This window comes from Gouania willdenowi, chromosome 15 (genome assembly GCF_900634775.1).
Source record: "Gouania willdenowi chromosome 15, fGouWil2.1, whole genome shotgun sequence".
NCBI classification, from domain to species: Eukaryota; Metazoa; Chordata; class Actinopteri; order Blenniiformes; family Gobiesocidae; genus Gouania; species Gouania willdenowi.
Window position 1 is genome coordinate 9,689,326 of NC_041058.1, and position 16,304 is coordinate 9,705,629.

Below are 16,304 nucleotides of genomic sequence, written 5' to 3' on the forward strand. Positions count from 1 at the left end.
AAATGTAGCTTTTGTAAACACTTTTATTAAGCCTAAACTTTGACATTGTTTTATTACGTTTTTTGCCGACATGATAAACTGCTAACAAAATCACAAAATTTTAATTCCTGTGATCTTTAAGTAGAAAAAAGACAAAAGCAATAATGCCTTTTTGTATTGAAATAATTCTGCATCCTCTTTCTTAGTTTTGTCACACAAGGAAAACAACGTACAAGGATACCATGAAAATATCAAGCGATATTATTACAAATACCACCTTGCTGGTGACATTTATATCCAAGCCATACTTTTCCCCAACACTGTGCCTGGCTTTCTTCTGTACCAAACATAATTCAGCAATATACTCAATAATGAAGCATAACCATTTTCAGCGTATTATGTAAGGGTGTTATCATTACCCAGCATCTACACAGCAATTTAACGCCTCACACAGAAATAATTGCCATGTTTTTTTTCTTTCCGCAAACAAGTTTTGGCCCAAACAGTAGTAAAATGTGTAACTAGGCATGGAAATTATAAATACACCCTAATTGTTGTTGACTCATTGTTAGTCATACATGTCCGTATTTAGACATTTTTGGATGATGTCTTACATAAATAATCCGTTCTGATTGTTTTATTCTACGACACTTGCATCCATGCAGTATTTGGAGGTCTTTATATCTGAGAGAAAATCGATCCCATCCTAGAAGAGTCAGTCTAACGACTAAGAAACTAGATGAAGAAAAAGCCGTATGTTAGCATGCTTTATCTTCATTTACTCACAGGGTATTTGCGTTAGGTCCGCCGCACGTGCTTTAGCATTTACCTTTCCTGCTCTACTTAATCTTGCAAACACACTTTCAGTTGATTAGCCTTTACGCCTCTTTCGCCGCGGCAATATTGCTCACTGTCAATAAGGAAGCCATAATCATTGGAATTGCATAGGCGTGCGTACGTCCAATGCAGCTATCAGTCAGTGGAAGTGACAGGACCACGGTTGAACTTAACACAACACTTTTCTAAACGGCATGCTTCATCGATCTCTGCGTACAGCCCATCGATCAGAGTGACGCATGCAGATAGTTGTTCAAACTGCCCATCATTTGTATGTCCCGTCCTGGGAACATTATCCATTTTAAACAATATGTAGAAGCACGTTATAATTATTGAATTCAATAAATAAATTCATTCAAAACATTTAATGAGGTGTTTTTGTCCTATTAAACTTTAATCAGAATTATAAAATAAAAACCTTGTGGGGAATGCTCTACTGAACTGTTGAAATATAGATTTAAAACTAGATCTGTTAAGTTATCTCACAAAAAAGTTAATTGCAAATCTGACCTTGAAATTCATGATTCATCAGCATCTTTTGAATTTGAAAAGGACACACTGAATCATAAAGTTATTGCACCAAAATTGTGTTTATTCCGAAACATATATTTATTTTAAGGTAATATGGCTCACTCTGTGGCAGGGTTTGGGTCAATTATAATTGTAATCACGTAATTGATAATTCATTACAGTTATGGTGTATATACAATTGTAATTTAAAACATCTGTTGCTGTCTTAATTGTAATTCAATTATAATCAAGGTTAGATAATTTGTTCTTAATGTATTTTACAGTTGATTTAGGACCCGTTATCATAAGAGATGCTAACAGAAAGCTAACACAAGAGGAAGGTATATTAGGTTATCTATTTCAGGCTCAGTAATTGTAATTGACTTTCTATGAATAAAAAAACAATTGTAATTAAATTGGAAAAAACGCTGGTCACAGTAGTCGTAATTGAATTGTAATTGAACAGGGGTAACTGAAAAATGTAATTAACCTAAACCCTGCTCTGTGGCGCACAGGTGAGCATTGCTGCCTCTCAGTGCACAGATCATGGGTTCAAGTGCTGTTAGTAATCCCCAACTTAATAACTGTGATAGAGTGGCATCCTATTCAGGGAGGTTTACACTGAGATAGGCTCCAAGATCTACTGCAACCCCGTATCGGAAAAATGCAGGAATAGAAGACTTGACGAGAAAATATGTAATCGTTGTTTTTGTTTTTACAAAACACTGAAAAACATTGAATGTGAAAAATGCTTTGTTAAAAACCTGACTGTTATATATCTAAATATAAAAGCAAAAACCAAGACAGTCCATTATTATAAAGTGCACAAAAAATATAATATATATATATTTTTTTAGTGTCAATATGAGATACATGTAGAATAAATTTGAACCTTGAACATTGAAATTCGTTTTTGAATTGTTATTACTAATAATAACAATTTTGCACCAATATTCCTGTTATTATTCACAATCTCTAAGTGTTACACACAGACTTCTGCATAGTGACTGTATTTAGATTCACTGACAGTGCAGTGATCACATTTTAGCGCCATGTACAGAGAGCTTTTTATTTCCTCCTGGGTAAATGATAAGTTGAGTCCCTGAAGAGGCTCCACCCACCTCTTTAAATCCCAGATATTCCTCCACATTATAGCTCCCATTTAGCGATAGCCTCTGTAACTTTGTTGTTACAGCTAGTTTGCTAGTTTCACTGTCTTGTATAGTACATTTTTCAATTTAATTTAATTTTTTTAATTAGCAATCGGTTATTACGATTACAAATGCATGCAGAAAAATGTCTCTCTTCATCTTCCTGGGTGTTGGAGGTCAATGAGACGACCCCCAAGATTTGAGTTCAGGAATGACCTGAAGATGATATAATTCAGGAGATCAAGCTATAATTTCTTATCAGAATAAGAATCCTTTTTTTGTTATTGTACAAGAAAGCACAATGACATTTTTTAATTATCTTTACTTGATAAAAACGATCTTTATTACTTTGAATATGTAATAGCTCCCTGTAACCGCTGACACACATTAAAGCTGAATTGAGAAACAGTTAATGGTTTGGTTGATAAAATATTTGGGAAGTTGAGCTCCACTTCTCTAGGAATAGAAACTCAAGACATGGGACCCCTAATCTGTGCCGCTCTGCTGAATCTACAGCCCCAAGTGAACCAAGTATACTCAAGATTAAAGCGTTTTTAGGCTTAAATGCTTGGACTTCACAAGAGCAATTTGTATTGCTATGTCCTACGTCTAGTACCAGAGAAAGTAGTTTGTTGCTCCACACACAAGCGCATACCGTAATGACACTGTCCGAGAAAGCATCTCTGTGGAATAAGCGTCTACAAAATGGTCTGACACTACACTTTTTCTTACAGTATCCTCAAGCTGAATAATATTCTTATTATAAAGATAATGCGTTCACTGTGGAACAGAGCACCGTGAAGACTATATTTCCGTCTGTACAGTCTGTATGTTTTTATTCACAAGGTTCGACGGTGGTGTAGTGGGAATGGGCCGAATAAAAATGCATTTAGCCTCAGGCTCAGCAAGTCAGCTGTCACATTTATAATGAATGATTATGAGGATTGAAGTTTTGGAGTTTCAGTTTTCCTCAGATGCAGCTTCTAAAAGAAATTCTTTGGGAGTTTTCGTATTTAGTTCTAATAGTTTTATGGCTTTTTGAAAGTTCAGGCTACTTTGAAATGTTTCATGGAAATATGAATATGTTTTTAGAAAAGGTAGAAAAGCTGTCATGATTAGCATAGGATGTTATTGAGTTCATTTCGCTCCATCACCACCAGCCTCACTATTTGCTTTCATTGGAGCTAATGAATCATTGATTCACTGCAGTTGTTTTCAGCCACAATGTCTGAGCAGAAATAACTGTTGAACTGACAGAGAAACAAAGAATTAGCGGAGCATGAGACACCATTTTGGTTTCACTCCAAACAACAAACTATGAATCTGATTATAAATGGAGTTATCAAGGTTGTTATTCGGCTCTCCATGAGTAGGCCGAAATTGATTTGCATTTTTCCAATTTTTGTGTCGCATCATACCCCAGCAATATGTTTATATTCTATGTTTGAATATAACAATAGATACCAACTGTTTATCACAGTTGGTTTAAATTGTTTTGTTTGTTTGGTGTTTTTTTGTGCTCTGAACAGGCTTTGTGTGTCTGTCCTTCAGACAGTGTTTCAGAATTAGGAAGGTTTTTATTCGCCAGCTACAGTTTAAAAAACAGTACAAGGAATTTAACTTGATAGTTGGAGCAGAAAGAACACATATTAACACATCGAGGCGGCCATTTGCAGCGCCATCATATTTAGATGAAAAGTGGGACAAAACCTGGAGGAGAGATGAAGGGAAAAGGCAGGTTTTAAACTGATTTCCCTATGGGGGGGGCAGTATAAAACTAGGAAAAAACCTCCTCAGCGTACATGCGCGAAGCAAAACACAGTCACAAAGAGCTCGAGACCACAGTACATGGGCAGGGGAGAGGTGGGTGGTGGGTCTGGGGGAGGTCGGAGAGGAGAGGAGGAAAAGATTTCCAGCCGCTGGGGGGCGCAGGCGTGCAGCCTCTCTGGGCGCTCCACTACGCCTTCCCTGTAGCTCGGAGGAGAGGGAGGGCAGACAGACGGCCAATATAATATTTATATTATATATAATCCCTTTGCTCTGTTTCTGAAAAACAGCCAGATGAGGTGTGACTACCTTGAATAGATCAGTTCAGAAACAAAGTTCCAGGTGGGAGTGGGGGAGAGGAGATGGGGGGGGCGAGCGTCTGTCTGCAAAAAAGATGAGACAACATAGAATAGCTGGCTTTGGGAGCCAAAAGTAGATGAGCAATGTGTTTTCGATTCAGACTAGGTCAATTTTAATAGCCTTGTGTCCCGGTGCTCTCTGCATTAATCCAATAAGGTGGCCTTAACTTGCAAGCCAGGCACTCAACTTCTCCAAGTTGGTTCCAATTCCACATAAACAATCCAAAAGCAGCTCCTGCTTGCTTTTGAGTTCATTCATCACATGAGTCGGAGTGTTGAGAGCCCTGCCCCATCCTTCAGGAATCACTGGCATCTTTCCCAACACAGTTGCCAATGTATTACAGACTTAGTGATAGGTCAGAAAGCTGCCAGCTCCAATCAGCAGCATGCCTGCTACCATAATTCCAATCATTGAGATGTCGTCCACGAAAGAACAGACTCCATTGAAACTGTCAAACTCGATGTCAAGCAAACAATGTGTTAAGCAAAGAGATGACTATTTTAGGTAAGACATCCACTAATGTTGCTAAAACTAATATTTGTTTTAAATTTTATGACTTTGCTCAAGCTTAGCTTTTAACTTGGCAAAATGGCGCTAAAGTCAAATTTACTAAAATGCTCATCCATAGTCATGTTTTCTACAATCAATGAAGGTGGAACTACTCTTAGCTGACGGAGGAAGAAAGTCAGTGTGAAGACACACTGAAGCAGTCATTACACACAAACAAACACAGACACATGCATTGACGCTAGCGATGCATAATATTATCGGCACGTTATTGGTATTGGGCGATATGAGCATATCGGATATCAAAAATCCAACATTGTGCTTCTCTGATTGAGGGAGTCTAGAAAAAAAATCCTCAAAACAATGTCTCTGATCATTAAGTCTGCTTTTAGTTTGTGTGTATTAGCATTATTATTATTAGCTCTAATATTATATCTATAATTTGCTCTTCAGTGTCAGTTTTTAAAACAATACCTATCAGTATTGGCTAACTAATTGTAATTCCTAAGCAATTTGGAATTTTTTGTGGACTTGTACCACATCTGATGAAGCATGTTGTAATAAATATATCAGTACTCATATCATATTAATGAAGTTTTTTGTGCTGTAGTTTGTTTCAACTATGAATTTACTTAGTTACACTATAACTTTGACACATTTTTTTCTGAAAAAGGATTAGTTCACAACATTAAATTAAATGTTGGCCTTTTCACAATTACTGAAGATTTGACATTTTAATTAGTGTTGGTACTTCAAAAAACTCAAAATGGCTTTGCATATATTGCAAATTTTTTCCAATATTTCATTACAGGAAGGATCCAGAGTTTGCCCCGTACTGTTTATGACTTTCTGTTTGAACAGGATTAAAAGGTCAAACTGGACAAATATCGCATGTAAAGTCAAATAAATGACTAAAAGAAGTCAAATGTGTTGTTCCCATGGTTTCTAAAGGCAATCTTCTTTTAATATCATATGTATACACTACGCCTCTCTGAAGTGATTCCTTAAAAATATAAACACATCTCAGCTTTATGCATGTTTAATTAGACCCAAAAATATTTTTGTAATACAGTGTCTCCGTCTGATGTGTGAGAAACAGCTTTGCCTTCATCTGTTAGTTTGTTTGTCGGAGATATGTTAGTGTTAGTTTGTGTGTGCGTTACTGTAGGACAATGACGTCGATGCCTTCATGAAACAATCATTAGTGTGGTGTTCTTAACACAGAACTCACACAGAACTGGCCTAAAATTTCCAATAACCAATGTCTTAAAATGCCAGATAAATCCCCCCTGATTCCTCTTCTCTGAATATCCTTGGCTGTCCTTTTTCCTCCCTTCTCACCTACGGTGCAGTGCATCTTCTTCGTGTCATTAAAGAATGCAGCGGGGTCGTCCTGTCCTGTGCCTGTACACAGTAAATGGATGTAGAAAAATGTAACAACATATTCCTCCTGTTTGTGTTGCCATCTTCTACCTGATGCTCCCTCTCCTGTTTCTGAGAATCAGTATACTTGTGAGGGAATTAACAGCCCACACATTTCTGGCTCAGTTGAAACACTACTAAGAGCTTCGAGCCTTTGGGATTCCAATGTTTTCACTCATGCCTCTTTTTGGTCTTTCTAGAGATTAAAGCTTATTAATTAGGCCTGGTTTGGATCTTTTGTTGGAAACATAAACTACTGTTTGATACATGGGGACGTGCATGTGCTAGACCAGGGGTGTCAAACTAATTTTAGTTCAGAGGCTAATTATGGACTGCAGTTTTTAGGTGGAGGAAAAAAGAACAACTTTAACATTATTGTGCCCTAGTTTTTAATATCAGTTCGATTCACTTCAAAATTTCTTGATTTTGTTACCAATTTTTGTGAAATTTAGAGGAATTTGTTTTGAATTGTTTGTGAGAAATAGCAAAAATTGAGAGTTCTTTCCACAATTTACGAATAAAAATGACTGCATTCATGTGATATAAACATATACAAAAACTTAAACTATTGTGGAGTTGGTGAATTTGAGATATCTACACCTAGATTCTTTGGTAATTTAGAGTAGAGTAGATATTCTTTATTCATCCCGCAGTGGGGAAATTTCCTGACATGACAGCTTATTATAAGACAACTGAAGGTGACACAGAAAAACCCATAAGACACCCAAACAATTGTGCAATAAAGATAAAATGAAGTAAACAACACAATGATGGAAGCTATACATAAATAGAAATATAGATAGAGAAAATATTCTAAAAAGAATAGAGGATACAGATCTATACAGGCGTGAATAAAGGAAACAGATATATACATATTAACAGGTGGGGGCAAGGAGATATATATATATATATATATATATATATATATATATATATATATATATATATATATATATATATATATATATATATACAGATGGCACAATGCCTCAGACTGTTTTATTGTACAGTCGTACAGCGGTGGGAATGAATGATCTGTGGTAGCGCTCAGTCCTACACTGTGGGTGTTTCAGTCTGCCACTGAAGGAGCTGCTCAGACCCTCCACAGGCTGATGCAGTGGGTGAGAGGTGTTGTCCATGATGGATGTCAGCTTTGCTACCATCCTCCTCTCACCTACCTCCTCCAGTGAGTCCAGGGAGCAGCCCAGGACATCACTGGTCCTCCTGACCAGCTTGTTCAGTCTCCTCCTGTCCCGATCAGTGCTGCCCGCTCCCCAGCAGACCAATAATTACCCAATAATTCATGTTTTCTGTCATTTTCAAGCAGCGGTTTCCAAGAAGGACAAGTAAAAATCTGAAGGCACACCTATTGTGCAAAATAGCCTTTATAACACATGTTACCACTCATATCATGTACAATCTGTAAATGTGCATAATTATTCACTAATCCCAAATAAAATTTGACAACGACAACTATATTACTCATATTAACAAATGGTATAAAGTTTGCCTCTGTATTATCAAATGAGTGCATACAAATAAAAAAAACAACTTATTTTTGTGTAGTTGTATAATGCAATAATGTATGGTTGTCAAAATCGAAAAATCACGGCACGACAGTGTACCGCGGCACACGGTTTGGGAACCACTGCTCTAAAGAGGCGGATTTGGCCCCCGGGCCATGAATTTGACACTCGTGTCCACAGTAGATGACTAACTTGATACATTAATAAATCAGCTCTATTTGGACAATTTAGCTAATCTGAATAATCTTAGTATATGGAACACACACTGTTTTTCATTTATTCAAGGTTTTGCTGGATCCAGAGTTGTTCTGTTGGAGGGCATGGGTTTTGATGTCCTCTAATCAGAAACTCAGCCCAAATGTTGGCCAAACAGACTTTTAGGGCTGTGTTTTGTTTCATTGTTGCATTTTGATGTCATTGCTTGTTTGGTGGCTTGCACTCAAAACATTAAGGACAATCTGCAAAGACTCACCAAAACAATTGACTTTTTAAAAAATGATATTATAGAGCCAAGTGGTATAGTATGACAGCAGTTCAGTTGTTCCCATTTCTCTATTCATGATGTTTTCAGTATTAATTAATTCAGACATGAATTTGCATTATTTAAAAGAATACTTTGATTCCTATTTTATCTGTTGTGAGTTAAAAATATTGTGGAAAACTGTCAAAGTTACGTGCTCGAACAAACTTTTGACTAACTATAGTTTGGAAATTAAACAGAAAACATATTAATGATTATATTCCTCAATTAACGTACATTTTTAAAGCCACAAAAAGAATAAGGGCAATTTTTATATTTTTCTATAGACAGTAATAACATTGTAACCATATTGGTACAATGACTTCTTTCCTGAGGATGAGGTATATGATTCATTATTTTAAACCACAGTGAATTCTAACTGTAAGCTCTCTCAAAAGATCAGAAATAACACTAAATATTTAATTGCACAACAAAAGCTCATAATAACAGCTTCAGACTCACCAACACACATTATTGTGTTTTCCGTAGTAATGAATAAATACATCAAAAGCACTATAAAAACCTAAATACAGAAATCAGGTGAAACCTAATGTAAATACTGCACTGGAATCAATGCTGGAAATGGCTGCACCCCCTTGTGCTTTTCTAACCTTTTCCATGTTTGTCGACTGTCATTGATAAAACCTCTGATTAAGTTTTGGACAGCTAGCCTCAAATGTTCAACGAGAGATTTAAGACATTTTACATTTCAGCATCGAAGACGGGCCTATTATAGTCGCACATTTTCATTTTTTACGCTCACCATGATGAGATCAAAAGAACATCTGAGGTCAGCACGACTGTGAAGGGTTAATGATCTGGAGACTGTGCATGGATTTTTAATTCACACTTAACTATTTACAACCAACACACGTCTTCCACTTTCCCTAATGATTTATGCACCTTGCAACTTTTTGAACAGCCTGTTTATTTTAAAACACTTTTATGTGAACATGTTTGACTGTAATTTGCTTAATTCAGGCCCGTCATTATCACCGATGGGCTGTTGATGGCCAAATTTCAGCAATGGCATTTAATATCCTGTTGGAAAAGGACTTCAAGTTCAAGGTACTTCACATTGAAGACACACAACTATATTATTTCTTATCATTGCTCTCTAAGTAATACCATACAGAGCTTAAGAACAGCTGAATCTCCCGTGTGGTCGGAGCGGTGCACTTTGATTTTTGATGAGTACCTTTCTCTCTACATATCTGCTTTCCTCCTTTAGGAATGAAGTGATTTGAGCAAAGTGGTATTTTCAGTGTGCTGCTCTAGACTCATACAGTGTGTAGTAGAGATTTATAAGAAGCTTTCACATCGGCCTCGACAAGACAGATTGTAATCCTTTGACCTCAGCTGATTGAAGTCAGCTAGATAAACAAACCAGTGTGCGCGTTCGTGTGTGCGTGTGTGTAAAATAGGAAGTTATGTGTTATTTGATTTCATATGCTGAACACACTCCTAAGGGTAATTTGGAGACTCCAATTAACCCAACAACACATGCTTTTAAACTGTTAGAAGAAGCTGTAGTACTGAGCGTAAAACACCATCGGAGCAAGAGGAGAACATGGAAACGTGACACATAAAGGTCTCACATTATCCAGCTGAGGTTCTTATGTGCAGGAAATTAAAAAAACAAAATTTGAACAGATAAAAACAAAGGAAGAATGGATTTAAAGCCAACTGCGCTTTTAACTTCATGTCCTCATGGAATGTCCTTTGTTGTCACATTTCTTTGTCTCCTTTAAGTGCTCAAAAGCTACGTTATGAACACTGAAATATTAATGAACTAGTTAGAGGGTAAAAAAATAAAGTAAAAACCAAAACAAAACTCTATATCATCGAGAACCAGAGGTGTCATTACAAATAATCAATCAATTCAAGAAGTTTATAGAGATCATTTTGTCGTGCCACATCTTGTGTAAGGATTTGTGCAGACTTTAATAGAAGGCTTTCTATATCCTCACTGCTATCAATGATGATGTATCTGAAAACAAAAAGTCCGAAAATTGCCTGTCCCTGTGAAGATGGTTTGTCTCTGAAAAAAGTCTTTTGAGAGATGACTTTTAACAAGTGTGGAACAGTAAGAATCCTTTGCTTTTGGCAAACTTTCAAGAGCTCTGTTTGTTTTTTCCTTTTTCTCAGATAAGCCACACAGGAATACGTAGCATTTACAGGGCCAATAACAGTAAAAAAAATCAAGTCTTCTGGTGGTTGTTGTATCTTTTTTTCTTTTTTTTTTCAGAGAAGAAAAAGTTGTTTGATTTGAGATGATAGTCAAAGATGTTTTGCTTTTTTAGGTGGCAGAGAGTTATGATAGTTGAGAAAGATTTTATTTATCTTCACCTAATACCCAACAATTCCTGGAGTTTTTATTTGGTACTTTCACTCTGTCTCCCTTTTCAAATCGTTTTTAGCCTCGGGGGCTTCATAGCTGTTTTTATTTGTATCACTCCTAAACAACTCATTCTTTCACCTACATGGGCAACGTCTAGCTGCAGTTGAAAACATTTCACAAAAGATACAGTATATCTTTGAAAAGTACAATAATGAAGACGAATGTATCTCACAGATTGCCTGTGCATTTTGTTTTGTTTTTCTTAATAGCTCGATTGGAGTATTTATTTGTCAATTTAGTTCGTTTCATTGGATTTTGCAGTTGTTGGTGGTAAAGAACATGGGTAGGACTTAACAAGCATAGGCTTCTTCCTATCCCTTCTCGAACAAATCAAATGTATGCTATTGAAATTGACTTTTATTATTTCATAGTGATTTCTGTTGACATTTGATTATTCCTTTTTGTTTTCATCCATTTTTTTATTTGTGCGTTCAAAATAAATAAGCAGGAAGCATTACGTTATGGCCCTACGTTACCGTGCAGGGAGGAGGTAGTCAGTGTTTCGTCTATAGACACGCCCACTCATGAATATGCATAAGTAGGCCGTAAATCAGCCTGTTTGTGTAGAGTTGCTCAGAAAGTCTGACTTTTCAGAGGCTAAAACTCTGGAAAACAGGTGAGTTTGGGAAAATAAACCTCAAATAATATGTTTTTGGGGTTCTTAGAACAAATGGAGATGGGTGAAAAATAGCATAACATGGGACCTTTAAAGTTTGATGAATATTGAAATTAGCCTGTGGTCAAATTGTTGAGGTTCATTGACCCAAAAAAAATGCTGGTTCTGTTTAGTGTGAGACAAAATATATTGACACTAATGTATACACAACTAATTGAGCAGTGCTTGAAATTTCAGGAAGGCATTGTAATCTATCTGTGCACAAACACAGTACGACCCTCATCTCTTTAAGCAGCAATGTTTTCCTCATTCAGTATTTATTACCCATGTTTTGGGGGCAGGAGTTGTGTATAGCAGCTTTTGTTTCCCATCTCATTGTGCAATTCACGGGTTTCTCCACATTCAGTACAATAAGAGAGAAAGGTTACAGGGAATCCCTATATTGCATTGATGTGCCCAAACCCAAAAGTTGTTTAGTTTTCCTCATGAATTTCATAAAAGTTGAATACTTACAGAAGATTTGTGAGCCCAAACCATCCGCTATTGACATGGCTACCTTGAACTGCCACACTCAGTTTTGCCGTTTCCCTCAAAATATGCTCCCAACTTCCATCCATCCATCCATCCATCCATTCATCTTCTAACCTGCCTGCTCATTTTTACGGCCGTGGGGTGCTCCCAACATGCGTTTTCAATGAATTGAACTTGAAATGTCAAAGAGTGTTAGCTTCTACCAAGAAGTCTGTAACTTGGCGAGGTATATCGTAATAAGAAGCCACAATGAATCAATTGGAAACGTTGATGTGTACAATTGCCAACGGCAAAGTTTATCTCTGAGGAAAATAGCAATGCTAATTATCATTCTAAATGCTAATTATTCCTGCTATTTCTATCTTCTAGCTCTTTACAGTTAATGTTAAAGGTTTTTTGGAATGTTTTTAAGTGTAAAATTGTCTGGTCTTCCTTTTCATTTTCTCCTTCTCCGAAATACTTTGTGTGTACAAACCACATTGCTTCAGACTAATTGGTAATAATGAATATAATAATTACACACCACTGATTATCAAGGACATTTCAATGCTTAATATTGCGTAGGTCTCACCGTTGGCAGCCAAAACAGTAATTTCTGTCACGAATCACTGGAACACGCAGACTTGGACCCAAATGCTGGACTCTGGCAGACACACAGAAATGTGGATAAGGTTTTATCTTTAATAGGTTCAAGCAGGACCCATTAAAGGTCAAGGACAGGCAGATGTGGACGAGAGTGTCCTCGTACAGGCCGGGTCCTGGCACAAAATGTGACATTCAGGCTATGGGATTCCAGCTCTCTCCTGGGTCTATCATTCCGATCCCTTCCTGTGGGTGGAAGAATTCGTGCCGGCAGGCAGGCAGGCTCATTAGAAGAAACTAAACTCTAACCATCTAAACGCTCGCTGTATAAAAATACAGTGGATCGACACGCCAATGACAGGAAAAAACAAATACCATACTGGCAACTAAGTAAGTCACAACAACAGACTAATGCTGATAAGTGTCTCTAGTGGATTTATATAACCAACTGATGATGACCAACACATCTTGGGCGCGGATAGGCATATTTCGCCTGTTAATGCGGCAAAAGCAGCCGGCCGTGGAACATCTAGAACAGTGGTGCCAAACTCATTTTATTTTAAGAGCCAAACGCGGACCAGTTTGATCACAAGAACAATTTCAACATCAATGTGCCAAAATGTATACTTCCAGTTATAAATTAAACAAACTATGGAAGTCATCAACAATATCGAGGCAGTAAGTGATTTGATTTATTTAGTTTTTCACTAATTTTTGTTTAATTTGGGGAGATTTGGTGGAATAATTTGAGAAAAATTCTAGGATTTGGGAAAGAAACAATTTACAACTGAATTATTTGGTAATTTACACAATGATTCATGTTTTTTGCTATCATTTTCACTTTCTCCTGTGGGCCGATCGGATGCTCTGAAGGGCCCCGGGCCATGAATTTGTCACATTTGATCTAGAAGCACACACATTCACAGCATGCATGCACACACCTGCTCTGACCAAGCAATCTGTGGCCTAGGAAGACACACACGCCAGCTTTCACTTCGTCACTGTCACTCACCACATAACTGAACACTCACTCCAACAATGCACACATCCACGGGAGTTGTTTTTAATGATACAGCATGTTTTTGCACCAAAGAAATTTCTGTTCTGCCACTTTCCAGTGAATTCAACACCTGGACAATCATCCTTTAATACACATTCACATCTCTCACATATTTAGTAGGGATGTCCCGATACAACCTTTTCACTTCCGATATGATACCGATATTGCAACCTTGCGTATCGACCGATACATATATTGATCCAATACAATATCAGCATGAATCATACATACTTTTATGACTTATTTTGTAGTGTGTGATGTTACTCAAACAGAGAACAATAGTCAGCAACAGTAGGTTACTTGAGTGTGAACCACAGTCACCTATGGATAGAAGTGTTGGAGCGGAAAATTTTTATCAGAGAGCTTATATCGGTGATTTTAAATGCAGTCCGATAAAATTTAATATTCGTTTTTTGGCTGATATCGGACCAATATCCAATGTCAATATCGTATCAGGACACCTCAAATATTCAGTTCTTGTCTTTGAAGCATCAAATGAAGCAAAACCACACGAGAACACTCAATCTCGCCACTGAAAGACTTTCCTGGTGTTGGGGTTCAAACTGCACATTCATTCAAGACATTAAAATAGATTTATTTCTCCTCCAGATTGAAAAAAGAAAAATGCAGTCATTGTCACATCTCATTTGAAACAGCAATACCATTTCACTTCTGTCTCATATCTCTTCAGCATAATACTTTTCACATTCTTCTTGAACATAGTAAGTGATCTTGATAATTTGATGTCGTAATTTAGATTTTTCCATAGTCTGACCCCCCCCCTAAGATTTTCCATTAATGAACTTCGGCCCATCTAAAACTTGATCTTCCATAATAAGAAAATAATGTTTTAATGACATTTTAATGTGTCAAAGTCACAATACAAAAGCATTGTGTCAATGAGCAGCATAAGGTTGACAGAATGAATTTGAACTGGCTAGTCCCGCTTGGCTAATGAACACTTTAAAATGATTAGGGGTGTGTAAAAATAAAAACTCTTCTTTTCATCTGATGGAAAATTGTGGCGGCAGTAGTGCTGCTCATGAAGTATCCACTCTTATCAATGTGAGCAGATGGACAGTGTCCAATCAAAAAGCTCAGTCTGGCTCAATGTAAGTCATCAGTAAGAGAATGACCTTGGCTGTACTTCAACTAATATTCAAACCCAAGAAAGACTCTGTATCTGTGTCCCTCTTCATATTTGTCTTTTTTTTCATTCTCACAGGCACGCACCAGCTGCCTTGCTCCTACACATTCCTGCTTTCATTCTTACAGCTGGAGACAATATACACTCCTCCACATTATCGCTTTATCAAACTAGCATGAGATACAGAGGCTTGCACGAAGCCCTTTTAAGCACGTGATTGGAGCAAATGATTACAACCAGAGATGTCTAACATGCTTCTGCTTCTCTGACCACGGGAGATAATATACAGTCTGTGAAAGGTGATACTAATTGTTTTGCTTGCAGGTGGACGCAGTGATTCTCCTTGGTTAGCAGCATGCAATAGGTCTAAATGATTTTCCTTATCCAAAAGTTTTACAGCTACTACCAATCAATTAAACAACTGAAGGCCTAGCTGAAAAGCTATCTTCCTGTTTTCCCTTAATGCTTGTGCACTAATGGAGTGCATGCATCGGTCATGTGTTACCTGCTGCTGGGGAGAAGCTGTGTTTATTATAATGGGTTTATAAGTAAGCACAGCACACTGTACTGTGTGTAATTTCTCTTTGCAGTATTGCTATGTTCAGTTCTCTTTTGCATTGTCACCAAGTTGTTTGTGGGTTGTTTTGGAAAAAGAGGTTATGTTTGCTGAAAGACAGTTTTTTTTTGCTTTTAACTTGTTAGAAAAGAGTACTGCCCTGTCTTTTAGGGTGATTACCAGATTCAAATTGTAGGAAAAGGCATGTCGTTTTGTTGGTATTCACTGCAAACTGCAGCTGAAATATTTCCTGTTTAAGAAGCTTGGGGAAACCTTACAATAGTGATTGCCTTGAGCAGTCATTTTTACGACTCACTTGAGGAAGCCCCTCCAGCCCAGCTAAAACTGTGGAGCAGAGAGGTTAAACAAGGCCAGCAGCATTAGGATGAAGAGCTCCATCTTGGTAGCTTGTTTCTAAATAAAAACCTTAAATATGGTCATTTTCTTTTTTTTTTTTTTTTTTTTGATTAAGTATGTTTTCAATGATAGACTCCCTGGAGCTCATTAATATCCTGCTTTCAGAGCATCCCATATATGCAAAATAGTAAAATACATTATTCTTTCCATTGACCTTTATAGCATAATTTATACATTTGTGACAACAAGTGTAGACTCACGTGCTCATTTGTCACACAATTGTGGAGGCGTTTGTGAAGTGTGTGAATGTAATTACTATGTTTCGACAATCTTCCACTCTGTTACCCTAGCTTCGTTTATTCATTGGAGCCAGCCCCGACTTCCGTTTTTAATAAACGTATTTTACAGTCTTGGAAGTGTTCCGTTACTCCTGATTATTTTTAATGGTCGGTTCATTCTTTTGTAGTACATTTGA

The 16,304-nt window shown here is 37.1% G+C and overlaps 1 protein-coding gene across 4 annotated transcripts in view; it reads left to right on the forward strand.

Annotated features, from left to right (window-relative positions):
* chrm3a (cholinergic receptor, muscarinic 3a) overlaps nucleotides 1–16,304 on the forward strand; it is a 97,865-nt gene that overhangs the window by 13,003 nt on the left and 68,558 nt on the right. The window lies entirely within an intron of this gene.